The sequence below is a fragment of the Macrobrachium nipponense genome, chromosome 49 (genome assembly GCF_015104395.2).
Source record: "Macrobrachium nipponense isolate FS-2020 chromosome 49, ASM1510439v2, whole genome shotgun sequence".
NCBI lineage: Eukaryota > Metazoa > Arthropoda > Malacostraca > Decapoda > Palaemonidae > Macrobrachium > Macrobrachium nipponense.
This window is the reverse complement of record NC_087224.1, coordinates 2,421,518-2,438,215: the sequence shown is the minus strand read 5'-3', so window position 1 is coordinate 2,438,215 and position 16,698 is coordinate 2,421,518. Positions and strand designations below refer to the sequence as shown.

Genomic DNA, 16,698 nt, shown 5'->3' with positions numbered 1-16,698 from the left:
CATTAAATGTCAAATCCTTATAATTAAAAACCAAAGCACCATCTAGAATAAATAACTAAGTAAAAATGAATGAGAGGATAAGCCGCCAATGAAGAATAATTGAATAAATGAACGAAAACGACAATAAAATTCACCTACAAAAATTGGCGGGAAAAGTATCGTAATATGGCCGCCTCTGACACTCCAACGCTTGATAACGACCATTTATCCAGCTGCCTTTACCGTTAAATATGTTCGCGACCACTATAAAATAACGAAGCGAATAAGAAGATTGATATACCCACATAATCATCATGTGGAAAAACGCGTCGATAATTGCGTAATTATTGAATAAAAAATCGATGATTAAAAAACTAACCGGCATCAATTATCAATCTTGAAGACTATGATAAATTCATTAGAAAAAATTGAAATGAGCAGTTCAGTTATACCTTGACCATTGTGAGTGACAGGTTAAATCTCATTTTCAAGCGATAAAATTGTTTTTTAGCGTTATTTAAAAATTCTACGTCGCGTTGCGAAAGGACGATAGTCGCGAGAAGTTGCTATGATCATTTTTATTCGATAATATTTGATCTACTCGGTGAAATAATCGGAAATAAAGTTTAGCCGTTATTGCTAAGTAACTGGCCAATATGGCGGCCACGGCTGACCCCTGACTTAGCCCAATAAATTGACCTTCATGGACCTGTTCTCCCATTCGTTGACAATCATAAATCGAAATGTCTTTTAATCGTTAACGAATTTAAGAGCAGAATGAAGCGTTCGGCAGATTTAACGGTTAAATAAGCTTTCATTCGTGAGCCACTCGATAGACTGTCTTGAATGGCGACGTCGAACTATTAAAAACTTGCATACGACTTTATCCCTTCAATTTAGAACTTGGAACACTTAAAATTAAGTACTTTTGATAGATTACTTCCCAATTAACTTTAATTCACGTAGGACGCTTCGTTCACAGCGTCACCAAATCCGGTATCCCGTGATGTTTGCAACTGGTCAGAACTTTATAGGCCTAGTGTCTGCCATTATCAATATCGCGGTTAATATCGATTTGATATTATCAACATTACCTTCCATTTCCGTTAACGAATAAGTTAAATGACGAAGCCTTGTTCATAATAAAGTAATAACGGTCACGGTACGCTTAGAACCACGATTCAAATACGTAAAAAAAAAGTTAAAAGTATTCCTTTGCTCTACTTTAAGGTATAGGCCTATTAATTCTAAGGTTAAGGGGTTTACGAACGTTAATTTAATTTTATTTATAACCTTTAATATCTACTTCTCGTCCTCATAAAAAAAAAAAATGCTTCTTAACCAAAGGCAACAGCAGCTAAAAGTTCGAAAACGGACGAGAAGTGGACGTAGGCCTATATGGCGAATTGGTGGTAAGTGTTCCATGTGGATATTTTTTGTGTATAATTGAAATTATGGATATTTTTTATGTATATATGTTTATATATATTAAATAAGCCTTAAGATATATTTACAAGGCGTCGTTTATTCTCTTCTCTCTCTCTCTCTCTCGTTCTTCTCTCTCATCTCTCTCTCGAACCTCAATCTCCTCCTCTCCTGCTCTCTCTCAACGTAATTCGTATCCATTGTCAATATTTAAAAATTAGGACCTGTTTGAATGACGTTTATGTATTATATATATATATTATATATATATATATATAATATATATATATATATATAGATATATATATATATATATTATATACATACATTCACACATACATACATATAGACACTTATAAGGTCTACATGATACATACACATATACATATATACACTTATAGGTCTACATAATACATACATACAGGATATTAACTTGTTTGACCATATTTATCAAGTTTTATATATAGGTAGTCTATTTTTACAATAAATGGTTTCAACAGTACTAAGTCTAACATGTACGGCTATATAGTATATTAAGAAACCAGGATTAGTTCGTCAAATACCGGAATTAAGGAATTAATTAAAAGATAGTTCACAGCTAGTCCTATACTGGCCAAGTTGCTTTCCAGATTATTTGGAATTTATTCAAATTTTAACGGTTAAAAAAAGGTTGGGAAAATGACTGGATATATATTGCAAATATTGATAGAATGTTGTAATGGTGGTTCATGGAATGATTGTAATGATATATATCGGTTAATTTGGGTTGTCATATTGGTATCGCCACCTCCTCCGAGGTGCTATATATTTAGGGGGTTTGTCGAGAAGGTTTTTTTGGGGGGTGGTGGCTTGGGAAGCTGGGTTGGGTGGGGGGAAGGGGGGGGGGGGGGGGGGCGGGGTCCATACAGCATCTCCAGAGATAAAAATAACTGATTGCCTTACAGCTAATGGGTCTAGTGTATGGCTTCGTCCATACATAAAATGATTTAGCTTTATACCAGTTGCAACTTACGTTAATTTGCAGGTTACTTACAACTCTGGAACTCAATTCCTGGTAATGATTTCATTGTTACTTGTGTTCCCTCGTTGTTGTGTATCTCATTCGCTAATTGGTAGCTGAAGACAAGGACTATGTTTATATCGGATTTGAATTTACGTATTTATTTTTAACCTGCAAACTTTTAGTTTAGAGGTTAAGACGTTTACCTCACACGCGAGAGGATTTGAGGTCGTAAATACACGATTGTGGTACACACACGTATATATATGTATATCATACACATACACACACACCTACCCAGTACTCAGACTTGCGGAAGTGGTCATATTTCAACACCCTTCGGAAGGTTATATATAAACGTCTGAAATAAAGTGAGAAATGACAAAGTTAGCGAGGAATCTATAAAACTTCCAGAATGGCGCTCTGGGGAGCCGTTAAAGAGGTCCTAATTGTCTTTTTTTTTTTTTTTTTTTTTTTTTTTTTTTTTTGGGGGGGGGGCGATGCGTTAAAAGGGGGGTAAGAACCTTTGTAAACTTCGTTTAAAATTAGGGTATTCTTGTGTGAAAGGGATTTGATTTTGCTGTGATACTTTTAACTTTACTGTCAAGTAATGGGTTTCTCATGCGGCTAAAATGCTGCAGTGATAATAATAATAATAATAATAATAATAATAATGGGAAAGTAAGTCCACAGTAGTATGTCTGTGTGATTATATATATATAATAACAAAATCAAACAGGCATACACCACTGTAGATTTACTTTCCCATGTTATTGAATCGTGTGATGATGAGTTTTCTGTGAATAATAATAATAATAATAATAATAGCTGAAGCCTGTAGTGATTGTAAAATTGAAGCCATCTGCATTCCTAGTTTATGTAGTACCACATGCTAGCCTTCGGTTTATTATATAAATTTATATATATATATATATATATATATATATATCTATATATATATATATAGATATATATATATATATAAGAAAAACAGAAATACTCCAGAGATCATTGCTCGTGTAACAGCACTTAATTTAAACACAGGCTTCCCCATCTTCTCTGAACATCACCAAAAAACAAGAGAAATTCCTCTCCATCTCTGAACATGTCCAAAACCAAGAAAAATTCCTTTTCCATCTCTGAACATCACCAAAACCCAGAGAAATTCCTTCTCCATCTCTGAACATCACCAAAACCGAGAGAACATTCAGGACCATGTTGAGATCATTACGAGCTCCATAATTAGGCAGACGACTGTTTAGTGCCGTTAATGGCTGCAGTTAACTTATCGGTTTAGATAGCTGTGAGGTATTTATATGGCGCGCGTCATGTACAGGCTACTATTATATAAGTTTGACGAGAATATTATACATTAAAAGAATGACTATTTAGCAGGTTTGGATGAACTCATCATAGTGGGTTGCACGTTAAAAGACAAATAGTATTTACGTTGCTCATTATAAGAGTGGAATCATTTGAGGCAAAAATGTCATAGAAACTTTAGACCGATAAAGAAGGTCTTTCCTTGACGGGCGTTTCGTACCTAGACATACGTTTATGAAAACGTTAAAATAATTGATATAGCTTGATATGATTAACTGAGAGTAAACATTTTTAACTAACAACGATAAATACATACGAACATTTAACGACCTGCCTGTAAGAAAAGCTCCTGACAGCTATATCCCCTTGTCATCCTTGCCAGTACGTTTTTAAACGTTGGTAGTAAACGTTGAATGGCGTTCGGGGGTTCCTTAGGGGCGTTGAGGTGGAAGGATGGGGCCTTAAAAGAGAGAGAGAGAGAAGCCGGGATCATCAAGGGTCGTATCCTACGGCTATAAAACCGCTCTGAAACTCTCCTTTTTTTTTTTCTTTATTTTCCGCGGTAAAAGAGAGCGAGAGAGTGAAGGACTCGTGGAAATCCTGTAGGATAAAGTATCCCTGTGCATAAATTTTACTTTCGTTTCCTATTTTAGTGTCTTATTTTCCAGTGACAAGAACAACTAGGGAAATGTTTTGTTGTTGTTGCTTGGGTATATATATATATATATATATATATATATATTATATATATATATATATATATATTGCATGCAATTAAGTTGCACGATTTTTTTTCCTGCCTTTCGACAATATACATCTGATAAAACGTTATTCGTAATTTTTCAATTTTCTGTTAAATTTTTTGAGGGGTTAGATCTGGTTGGTGACATATTTTTTCTGCCGTTGGCCAGGTATTATAGTCAGTATTATAATCATAATTTGTATTATTTTGGTGCCCTTGTGAGATTGGCAGTAATTTCAGCTGTGTATCAACTAAAATTCGTCCAAAATTTTTAGTCTCTCTCTCTCTCTCTCGTCTCTCGATCTTTCTCTTCCTCGTCCTCTCTCTCCTCTCCTCTCTCTCTCTCTCCTTTGAACACACACACACACACACACACACACACACATATATATATTATATATATATATATATATATATATTGAAAGAGTTTAACCTCTGCTGCCTTTTTACACTCGAATTGACTACTTATTTCAAGGTTCATAATTTATGTAAAAAAAAAAGGAAAAATACACTAAAATCAGCATTTGTACCGCGTTTAATTCCCAGTGTTGAAGATAAAACATTAGTTAATTCATAGATGAATAAATATCTCTATACAGATGAATATACATAGGAATATTTAAATCGATTTCTGCATAAATTATGAACAAAACATTTTCGACTTTAACTCCCACAATAGCATATGATGAGCCTTGACATTTCCTCCTTCCATTTCAAACTTTTCCAAGACATCACGGAAGACGTTAAGTGTCCCCCAACCTCTGGGAAATGCGACCTCGTATGGAAATGAGCGTGGAGAGAGAGAGAGAGAGAATGGTTCTCTATTTTTTTAAAAAGGAGTTTTAAGCATTTGGAAGCGATGGGACGCGAGATTACGAAAACTTCATGGGAGTTGAGTGGAGTTGAGTCAAGGAAGTGGAAAGGTTGTGGGGGGGTGGGGGGTTGGGGGGGCGAACTTGATGCTGGGTTTCGGGTGTAGCAAATTAAGAGAGAAACGTCTGTTAGTGTTTAGGGAGATTTCAGTTGTTTCTTTGGGCAAAATAACGGGGTGAAAGATGTGTTTTTTAAGGTTTCACCTTCAGGAGATGAATATATGTATATACAGAATTAACTAGTGTTTATTGGTGTAAAAACAGTAAGGAAGCTGTATATAAGAAATTAATTAAAGCCTACGAGATAATATTTCATCTTCATCTAACCTTGATCTTTAGAAAATGAATATATTCACAGGATTAACTAGTGTTTATTGGTGTAAAAAACAGCAGGGAAGCTGTATAATAAGAAATTAATTAAAGCCTACGAGATAATATTTCATCTACGTGGAAAGATCCCATTATTTCCATTTCAGTGAAGGCCAAGTTAGTCATTATTTCCCTCTGGTGGAAAAGAGGTATAACTAATTCCATATGAAAAAAAAAAATAAAATGGTTTCATTGCCCAACTGCCAATGGTTCCCAGCGCTTGGCCTAAATTGTATGTATATACTCCATTCTGTTCCATCAGGATACGTGTCAAGGAAGAAATAATAAATACTTTAAAAAAGTTACGTAGATACTAAATGAAATGTTTGAGGGAGGCAGAGGTCCTTCTAACATTCTGGAGTATATATATACTTCCGAGGTCAAGTGTTCTAGAAAGTGCTTGAGGTTACTCGAGTGTTTGGGAGAGAAGCTAAAACAGGATGGGATTGATTTTTCTTTACCCTGACTTTTGGGAACTCGAAGATTGTTCCTCCAGAGTTCCGTTTTTGAAAATGATGGCTTTAATTAAGGTGGAGTTTTATTGATGAGGGGAACGGTAGAGCGTTTCGTTTGCTAGGTACACACACACACACACACACTATCTATCTATCTGTCTATTTATCTATCTATCTATTTTATATTTATTTTACTGGCCACTTTTTCCCAAATATATACGTAGTATGCAATTGTAATAGCCACAATACCCTCTTAACAGTAAAGAAGTTGAGATGGCTTTTTAACTGTTACAGGTATATAATTATATAAACATATATATATATATGTGTGTGTATGTATGTATGTATATATATATATATATATATATATATTATATATATATATATGTGTGTGTGTGTGTGTGTGTGTATGTATGTATGTATGTATGTGTGTGCCAGCGGGAATAATCACAACAACATTTTGAGTAACGCAAACTTGTGTAAATTTATCAGCTCTTGATTGTAAGCATCACATCATGTCATTTAACTGTTCTTTAAGCGAAGACAATTTACTTTCTTTAGGTGAATTCACAATGAAAATAAAAATAATAATAATCTACCTGGGGCGCAGGTAACGGTATACCTGAGTGACACTGGGGGCGAGAAGGACGCAACTCCAACAGGTGTACGCGTAGGTGGTTGAAGTGACAGGTGATATGGCCTGTACATTTGGGGGTGGGGGGGGGGGGGGGGGGGGGGGGGAGGAGTGGGGGCTTTTGATTGAAGTACAAATGGGTCCACGGGCCCAGGTAAGGCGGGCAGCTGATCTTAACAGGTAATATCCTGAGATGACATCACGCCTCTTCTCTACCTGGGACCATATTTCCCACGGTCCCAAGGCGTCGTATTATAGATGCCCTCTCTCTTGATACACCGCTGGGCATGTTGAGAACTTGAGAGGTTTGTATTATAGTGGGCATGAGGCTGGTAAATGGCTTTTTCTTATGGGGTACGAGGGTGATTGGATGGACTATGAAGTGGCTGTTTGTACGTGGAGTTTGATGGGTAAAGTGAGCTTATTAAGTGGAGGTTGGGTATGTATATATATTTATTTATCTATTTTTTATTTATTTATCTATTTGCCATTTTAGGGGGTGTGGAGTTTTGAATGGTCAATCACCATAGTTCTTAACGAGTCTTAAGAGATAACCGGAAAACTTTATGGTACTGTTTTATGAAATTAATCTGAACAGATTGGCTAATTATCAAGGACCAGCATGTAGGATTTATTTAGCACCATCTCGATGATATCGATTGAATAATAGGTTTATGAGATTCAAGGTCATGTGCATATTGAATGTACTCTTTATGATGTTATGAGTAATGAACGAGTCTGAAATGTGTATTGATTTGTAATTTCTCCCTCTTATCTTCGCTAGAAGAGAAGGGATATTCTGAAAGGTATTAGATGCTGGCATTCTTTATTATTTTAAAACCATAACATTGAATTCTTTCTGCTTTTGATGATTCAATTTTCTTCTTGTTTCTCGGTATTCTCTGATTATTATTATTGCTATCTCTGCCTTCTAGGACTTACATTTTTTTTTCTATTTCTCTGCATTCTGTGATTTATCTTTATTTCCATTTCATTAAGACGTCGTACAAATTTATTTTCCACTTCCCGTCGCGTTTATATAACTAATATATAAACTCGCATTTACCTCTCATTCATACCTATCCAATGTTCCCCATTTGTTGCCCATCTTTTCACCTTCCCCATCATCATCATCATCTGTAACTATCATCATCCATTCATCGCCTCTTCCTCCCTTTCGACCGCCCCAGCCCCCCGCCACCCTCCCCCCCCTCTCTCTCTCTCTTTTTGATAGCGTTCTCTGAGGACGCCTATCTATCTTCCCTCTTTCCACTTCAGTATCCCCTTTCCGGGAAACCCGACCACGTTTTCTATGCGAGAAGGAAAAATGGAACTCGCTTGTTCGCTACTGACGTAATTTTTTGAGAATCTCGCCTCGTAATTATTTCGAAATGGGCAGCCCCGGTGATTTTGGTGGGGTTGGGGAGGGGGTTTATTAGAAAGGGAGTTATTCAGCGTTCCTGCTGCTTATTGAAAGCACGAAGGCGACTGTTTACATCAAAACAACAGATGCGAAGAATCTTGACGGTGTAGTGAGAGTTATTATTATTATTAGTTATTATTATTATTATTATTATTATTATTATTATTATTATTATTCAGAGGATGAATTCTATGCATAGTGAACAAGCTTAGAAAGAATTATTATTATTATTATTTTATTATTATTATTATTATTATTATTATTATTATTATTATTATAATTTATAAGGCTTCCATTACAGTGGAATCCCACATCATACGTTGTACTGTACGCCTTTTTATTCACTATAATATTTTAAGTGTAAATAATGTAATATATTATTATATTTGTGCATATACATGTGTATATATACATAAATGTTCTATGTTTTATACACACACACACACACACACACACACACATATATATATATATATTATACAAACAACAATCATAAAAAATACATTTTATATATATATATATATTATAATATATATATATATATATATATAGAAATATATATAAAATATAGATATATTTATATATATATATATATATATATACTATATATATATATATATATGATATATGTACAACCGTCGTAAAAACGTACATTTGTAAGTGTACACGTACATATATATAAATGTGCATCAAGAGTGGTTTATGTAATTAGAAATAACTTTAAACTTATTTCAATTATTTGATTTATCGAGTCATTTAAACTAATTAGTGGATTGTGATGATGATAAGGAGATAGAAAGTTATAGAAAATTCGAAAGTATAGTGACGTCTCAATGTAATCTACGATGTTGCCAAGGAGAGAGTATATATATTCCTCGTTACGTTACAGTAAGCCCTCAGGGTCTATATGCAGGGACCAAATAGCCGCCATGTCCCTTAAAAGAACGAAGAAGGGGGAGTGGGAGGGGTAGGGGGGAAGACTATAGACGTCTTTCCCTCCTTATTTATCACTACAAATGGAGTCTTTGTCTGACACGGGAAGGAAGCTCCCCTTTGTACTTCTCTCTCTCTCTCTCTCTCTCTCTCCTCTCTCTCTCTCTCTCTCTCTCTCACTTTGCCAGATGCTTTAAATGTTAGTATATTTAAGAGCCACATCTATACATTTCTCTAGGACTCTTCAGAGAAATCTCTCTCTCTCTCTCTCTCTCTCTCTCTCTCTCTCTCTCTCTCTCTCTCTTCTACTTTGTCAGAGGCTTCAAATGTTAATATATCTATGGTCCATATCTGCATTTCTCTAGGACTCTTCAAAGAAATCTCTCTCTCTCTCTCTCTCTCTCTCTCCATGTTTGTTTATCTGTCATGTCACGATTTGCAAGCCTTCGAACACCTTACTCAAGTTTATTCTCTCTCTCTCTCTCTCTCTCTCTCTCTCTCTCTTTTGCGTCCCTACGTCTCTTTATTTTTGCCATTTGACGTCTTTGTATTCGTTAGTATATATGTGTGTATATATTTATATATATATATATATATATATATATATATATATATATATATATATATTCATTCCTCCACTGTCTGTTGTCTGTGCAGGCTTCCTCAAGACCTGACAATTCATACCCTCACTTCGCGACTTCAAATTCTCTTTGTTGTTGTCCTTTGGGTATCTGTAGATTCATCATTTACTTCATCCCTGTTACTCTTAATGCGTAGTTGTTTACATTCAGTGATGTGTTTATTTTAGTTTCATTCTTGTTTTTGAATTTTTTTTTTTATTTTTTTTTTTTTTACCTGGTACGCGATAGTATTATCCTGAAAGGTGTAAAGTTGTTGCTTTTGTTTTTGATGCCGGTACCCTTTCTGTTTTTGTGTTTTCTGATCATATCTTAAAAACCACTGAGGCTAGAGGGCTGCAAATTGGAATGTTGGTCTTCCACTCTCCATTCATCAAACATACCAAATTGCAGCCCTCCAGCCTGAGTAGATTTTAACCTATTTAAGGTTAAAGTTAGCCATAATCGTGCGTCTGGCATCGATATAGGTGGCAACAACACATGCCGTCACTGGGCCATGGCTGAGAGTATGATGCTGCATTATACGCTGTACAGAAAACTCGATTGAGCTGAAGAAACCTCCGTGCATTTTTTTACCTGCTTGTTCGTATATTCAGACAGGCAATAATGTTTCTCAGCTCCGCTCATTCCCCACTCGCTCAAAGTTCGGTAATGTTTCTCTGTTCCTCCTCGTCCTTTTATCCCTTCGTCCCTCTCAATTCGTAGCGGTAATGAATCCCTCTCTCCGCATCTTTACAACATGAAGGAGAGACGAATAAAGACTTGGAAGCAGGAGAATAACCCTCGAAAAACACGGAAGAAAGAGCGCGCACCAATTTAAGGCAACCCTAAGTAGGACCTTCGAGTGGACGTAGAGGGCTTTGGAGAGGCGTATATATCCCCTAGGGGCGTTTCAACTCGAGTTCCAGGAAGCCCCCACAGAGGACGAGGAAGAGGAGGACGAGGCGGAGATGGAAGAGGAGGAGGAGGAAGACCTATAGGTCGGGTGAATGACCTATAACTTCCAAGACCTTCAGTTACGAGTCATCAATGGAATCGAGATAACGTCCAGATTATTAGAAGTATCATTGCGTGGTTAATCTTATGTGACGTACCGCCCCTCTTGATGAAAATCGGTGAATTTGGGATGTTTATTATGCTCTAAGCCGATCATTTCAAGATACTGTCATTCCACTTCTTTGCAAGTTTAGTCAACAGTAATCATAATAATATGCTCGTACTTTTGAATTCAAGCAAGAAGCTACTTTTGTCTTAAAAGGTGTGTCTTCCTTCCGTGCGTCTACGTTAGCAAGACACGAGTGCTCCAGTCTGTATTGCTAATTAACAGAATTCACGCAACCAGGGTTATATACATGTTCAGTATAACCACGACGTTCGCAACATATAGGATCCGTGACGACGATCAGAGGGAAGACTGAGAAGGTCCCTTTCTATCTCTCTATCAGTATATCAGTCTCTTTGTCTATCTAGCTGTCTATATATGTCTATCTATCTGTCTATCTATGTCGTCTAGTGGTCCTCGTCAGCCACACATTCAAGTATTGACTAAACTTAGCTGTTCGGCAAAGGACTTAGGTATATATATATATATATATATATATATATATATATATATATATATATATATATATATATATATATCAAGCGGCTAACACGACGAATAACAGCAGTTTTCCCCAATAACGTAAATTGGAGGGAGGAGTAAAAAGAGTTGTATGGAACGCTCCCACGTAAACAATACGGGGTGAATTCTTACGAATGGAACGTGCCCTTATAAACAATGCTGGGGGAAATAATGAATTTCCTAAATTCTTTCTCAGTTTCCAAAACGATGAAGTCCTTCCTAAGAGACGAATGGCCTCTAAATGCTGTCCGGGGATGCTGAGAGAGAGAGAGAGAGAGAGTACTAAAACAGAAAAACAGAGTGAGTGAGAGAGGGAAACAGAGAATGAGAGAGAAACAAAAATAGAGAGGGAGAGAGAGTGAAACAGAATGAGAGAGAGAGAAAAAAACAGAGTGAGAGAGACAAACAGAGAATGAGAGAGAAACAAAGTGAGAGAGAGGGAGAGAGGAAAAACAGAGAAATGCAGAGAGAGAGAGGAGAGAGAGGAAAAACAGAGAAATAGAGAGAGAGACAGAAGGAGGAAAAACAGAACAACAAAGAGATAGAGAGAGAGAGAGAGAAAGAGAATGAGAGAGAAACAAAGATTGAGAGAAAAAAAACGAGAGAGAGAGGAAAAAAAACAGAGCAAACAGAGAGAGGACACAGAGTAGAGTAGACCAGAGGAAGGAGGAAAAACAGAACAACAGAGAGAGAGAGAGAAAAAAAAAAATCAGAACAACAGAGAGAGAAACAGAGAATGAGAGAAACAAAGATTGAGAGAAAAAAACAGAAAAACAGAGAGAGAGAGAGAGTAAGAGAAACAGAGAATGAGAGAGAAACAAAGATAGAGAGAGAAGACAGAAAAAAAGAGAGAGAGAGAGTGAGAGAAACAAAGAGAGAGAGAGAGGAGAGACAAATGGCACTGCAGCGGTCCTGCCGAAAAAATGACCAATAAAAGTGGGTGATGAATTAGCGTTCGATGAAATGGGTTTAAGAAGGGTTGCATTGTCTCAAAGGAAAATTTTGAGGGGGCGAAGGGGAAGGGGTCTCCTGGGTGGGGGGGCGGGAATGTTGCTTAATGAGGCATCCGTTGTATGGCGATGGAAAAGGAGGGGTCAGTTTTGGGGGCCCAGAATATGGGGGGTGTGGGGGCCACCCCATTGGTTGTTACCAAGAGTGCATATAATTCACAAGTCGGCCTCCTCCTCATCACAGGAATTTTTTCCGCGATGCGGATTCCGCCCTGTGACGTAAGAGGGCGGAAAACCTTTTGATTGGATTTTTCAATTTCCAATTTGTTTGTTTTTTTTTTGCCTCCTTTTTGGAACTGGTCGTCTATTTTGACAAAAGGTTTTCGGCCCGAAGTGGGCGCATCACCAGATGTGAAGTTTTTAGGTTTATATACTTGTCGCATACTCATGTGCGCCTGCATGCTGTGTTTAATGGATGTGTTTAATTGGTGCGTTCAATTGATGTGTGCATATGTGGATATTTGCTTTGTCGAAGGCATGATCTCTCTCTCTCTCTTTTTCTCTTCTCTCTCACATTGTATTCTGACCTTTGTATTCTGATTTTTCTTTGGAGCCACCTCCTGTCAGGGAAATCCGTTTAATGTTGACAAGCACACACACACACACACACACACACACACACACATATATATATATATATATATATAATATATATATATAATATATATATATATATATATATGTATATAATATATATATATATATATTATATATATATATATATATATATATATATATATATATATATATAATTTTTGGTTTAAACGCATTTTCTGCGAGATTTCTTTGTGAGATTGTAGGACGTCTGCTTTCAAATCTGTGCCTTCAGTGCATTTCGCGTGGTGCACTGTAGGCATCACTTAAGGGCCTTTGCAGCATCCATTCTTCAGGCCCCTAGATGGAACCTCTCTCATTTCTTTTGCTGTACCTCTGTCCGTAGTCCTCCTCATCCGTCTGACTTTCCACCCTCTCTAACATTGGTTTTCCTCCTGTTACACACCTTCCAGACCTTGCTGTCAATTTCCCTTTCGGCGCTGAGTGGCCTTTATAAGCCCCAGCACTTGGCCTTTGGGCCTAATTCTATTCTGTTCTCCACTGGAGATTCACTTAAGGTATGCCTAGTGATTCTGTAGAATGATAAAACTTAGTTAGGCGTTGTAATGCCTAATCCTTGTTGTTAACAATCTACTGAGTTGTAGCTTGGATAATCGCTGTACAACTCTCACAGTTGTGAATTCATGTATTGTCGAACTGTTATTCCTTCTGGATAAGGTAGCTTTGGCTAGCATGTACTACGTACTACCTTCAGTCTGTATGAAATATGAAAAATATGTTTAGAAATATCTCTTTACTGTCAGGTATTTCACGTACCTATGCAAGTTATGTTAAGGTATGACTGTATGATGAACGAAATATGAAAACGAAATAAGAAACCCGGAAGTAATGATGAAAGTAATTGTCAGACCAATGAGTATGGTAAAATAATAATTGAAACACTTCGCAAGTACACCATTGTTTCCAGTAAGACTTAGAAGTCAAGGCATCGACTTGTTATTCAAATTTAGACAAGAATAGTAGTAAAGGAATGAATAGTACAATCACGACAAAAAATCTACTCCCCTCCTTCATCTCCCAGATGTGGGGTGGGGGTGGGGGTGGGGGGGGGGACTAGACCACCGTGGCCAAAGCGCTACTATAACCATCACCGGCATTATTGCACCGATTCCGCCATTATCATTAATCTCCTTCAGCGTTGCATGCAGTCAGTCGTCCTTACCCTTAAATGCTCTCTTTATCCTCCCCTCCCCTCACCCCCTTCCTACACGCTGCTCTTCCCTTCACTAAACGCCTACCTAACTTCCCCTCCCTCCCTTACGCCCATTCTGCACTGGGGATAATGTGGCAGTATTCACACAACATTTCACAAGGCCTTTCAGTCAATCTTGTTATCTGGGCATGAATTCACGGTCGAGGAATTTCGACTTAACCCTTGTCTGTGTGTGTACGTGTGAGTGTGTGTACTACGTGTGTATGTGTGTGCGTAGATTCCCCAAGGGACATTTTGGACTACTCGTCCACATGGACGCTTTGGTATTTGTACGTTGTATAGGTCTATCTTTAAGTTAATGGAAAATTTAAAATCCTAGTGTTTACCACGTATGGATATCTATCGTCATGACGTTGATTTATTTCATACAGAAACAACGGCATCATTTACACGAAACCCTCAGGTCTTGAGTTGAAATATTATGGGCTCCTTCGACGAACTTTAATCTCCGCTCCCTCCTACCCTTTCCTCAATATCGGACAATGCAGAGGAAGGTCATTGTAGCCGCGTCCGATAGTATTTGAATAAAGCCCCAGAAAGCAGTGATCGTCGTGTATATTATCCGACTTTCGTCGTAATCTTGGAAGCTCTTGTATAATGGAACGTCGGCTGATTATTATTATTGAAAAAAGAAAACGGACACCCGAGTAGCGGGGACTAGAATAGATTGAGCCATTGTTGCCTGATTATGTCATTTTTTTTTTAAAGTCCGAGAAGGGTCAGTTGTTTTAATTATCGTATAAGGGCGGGGGAAATGTACGTATACACAGAGACGGAGTCTGCTGTGTGAACTTGAGCGAAACCCATAGATCTTCGGTGGACAATGGGCGTGATTATGCTCGCTCGTGGGGGGCGGGGGGGGGGGGGGTGGAGCCGAAACACACACACACGCACACAAACCCCCCTGACCGACCCCAGCCATCAGAAAACGGAAGTTGCATCGGAGGACGGAGGAGCCAGCGCAGTGTTGCCAGAATCCAAGAAGGCTCTAAGAACCCTTTTGATTCAAATAGCTTTCATCAGACCCTTTGTGCATTACGGGGCCTACTTCCTGCTGGAGCTACGTCAGATGATAATATAGATACAAATAGCCGCCTATAAGGCGTAGTATCCAGGATGCAACAGCCTTGTGAGGGTGCTGTCTGTACAGATATACTAAACTGAAATAAGCATCAGAATGACGGTTGGTGTAGAAGACTGTAGAACCACGTTCCATGTTGGCAACTCTGGCGCACTGCAGCTAAAGGGGGTTCTCTCTCTCTCTCTCTCTCTCCATTCAAGTTAACCAAGACAATTAGAGAGTATTTTACGCTTTCGTCCCCATTTGCTGTTAATGGCTATGGCTGCTGTTATCGTTCATTTTTAAACATGTCTTTCCAAGGCAGCAGCTATATATTTATGGCTTCCTTTTTCATTGGCGGGAAAAAATCACGATGACTCACTTTGGGTCTTCAAAGATTCCGAGAGATCTTTCATCTCGTTGCAATTGGTTAAATAAAGTAGATATCACGGGGGATTTTGAGGTGTTTTTCTGTTCTCCCGTGAGTTTGAACGAATAAGGAAAAGTTCTCAAAATGGGACGTCATTCTGGCTATGAATTCATAAGGTTTCAGTCTAATCCAAGGTTTCCAAAGTTCCTCAAATGGACGTCATTCTGGCTATGAATCAAAATAACGGTTTCAAAGTTCTTAATGACGTAATTCTCCAAAAGTTCTAAAATGATCAAAATAAGTTCAAAGGTCTCAAAAGACTCATTCTGGCTATAATTCATAACAAAGGTCTCATGGAACGTCATTGGCTTATGGAATTTCTAAGGTTCCAAAGTTCTCATAAAATGGACGTCATCTGCTATGAATTCATAAGGAAAGTCCAAAGGTATGGACGTCATTCTCGGCTACGAATTCATAAGGTTCCAAAGTACTCAAAATGGACGTCATTCTGGCTATGAATCATAAGTTAAGTTCTCATGGGACGCATTCTGGTATGAATTAATATCATACTCATGGACGTCAAAAATGGCGATTCATTAAGTTCAGTTCTAAAAGGGGACGTTTCATTCTGGCTATGAATTCAGGTCAAAAGTTCTCAAGTCTTCATGGACGTCTTGGCTGCTAATGAAATTCATAGTCAAAGGTTCTCAAAACTATCGGCAGAATTCATAAGGTCAAAGTTCTCAAAATGGAACGTCATTCTGGCTATGAATTTCAAATAAGGTTCAAAGGTTCTCAAAATGGACGTCATTCTGGCTAGAATTCATAAGGTTCCAAAGTTTCTCAAAATGGGGACGCATTCTGGCTATGAATTCATAAGGTTCCAAAGCTCAAAATGGGACGTCATTCTGGCTATGAATTCACAAGGTTTCAAAGTTCTCAAAATGGACGTCATTCTGGCTATGAATCTCATAAGGGATTCAAAGTTCTTAAAATGGGACGTATTCTGGCTA

General features: G+C 37.6%; 1 long non-coding RNA gene across 1 annotated transcript in view; it reads left to right on the top strand.

Moving 5' to 3' along the window:
- Positions 1–449: 449 nt before the first annotated feature.
- The window catches only part of LOC135205211 (uncharacterized), a 539,269-nt gene continuing 523,020 nt past the window's right edge, over positions 450–16,698 (top strand). The window contains exon 1 of the long non-coding RNA XR_010312495.1: positions 450–1,391. This is a non-coding gene — a long non-coding RNA (uncharacterized LOC135205211). The remainder of the gene's footprint in view (positions 1,392–16,698) is intronic.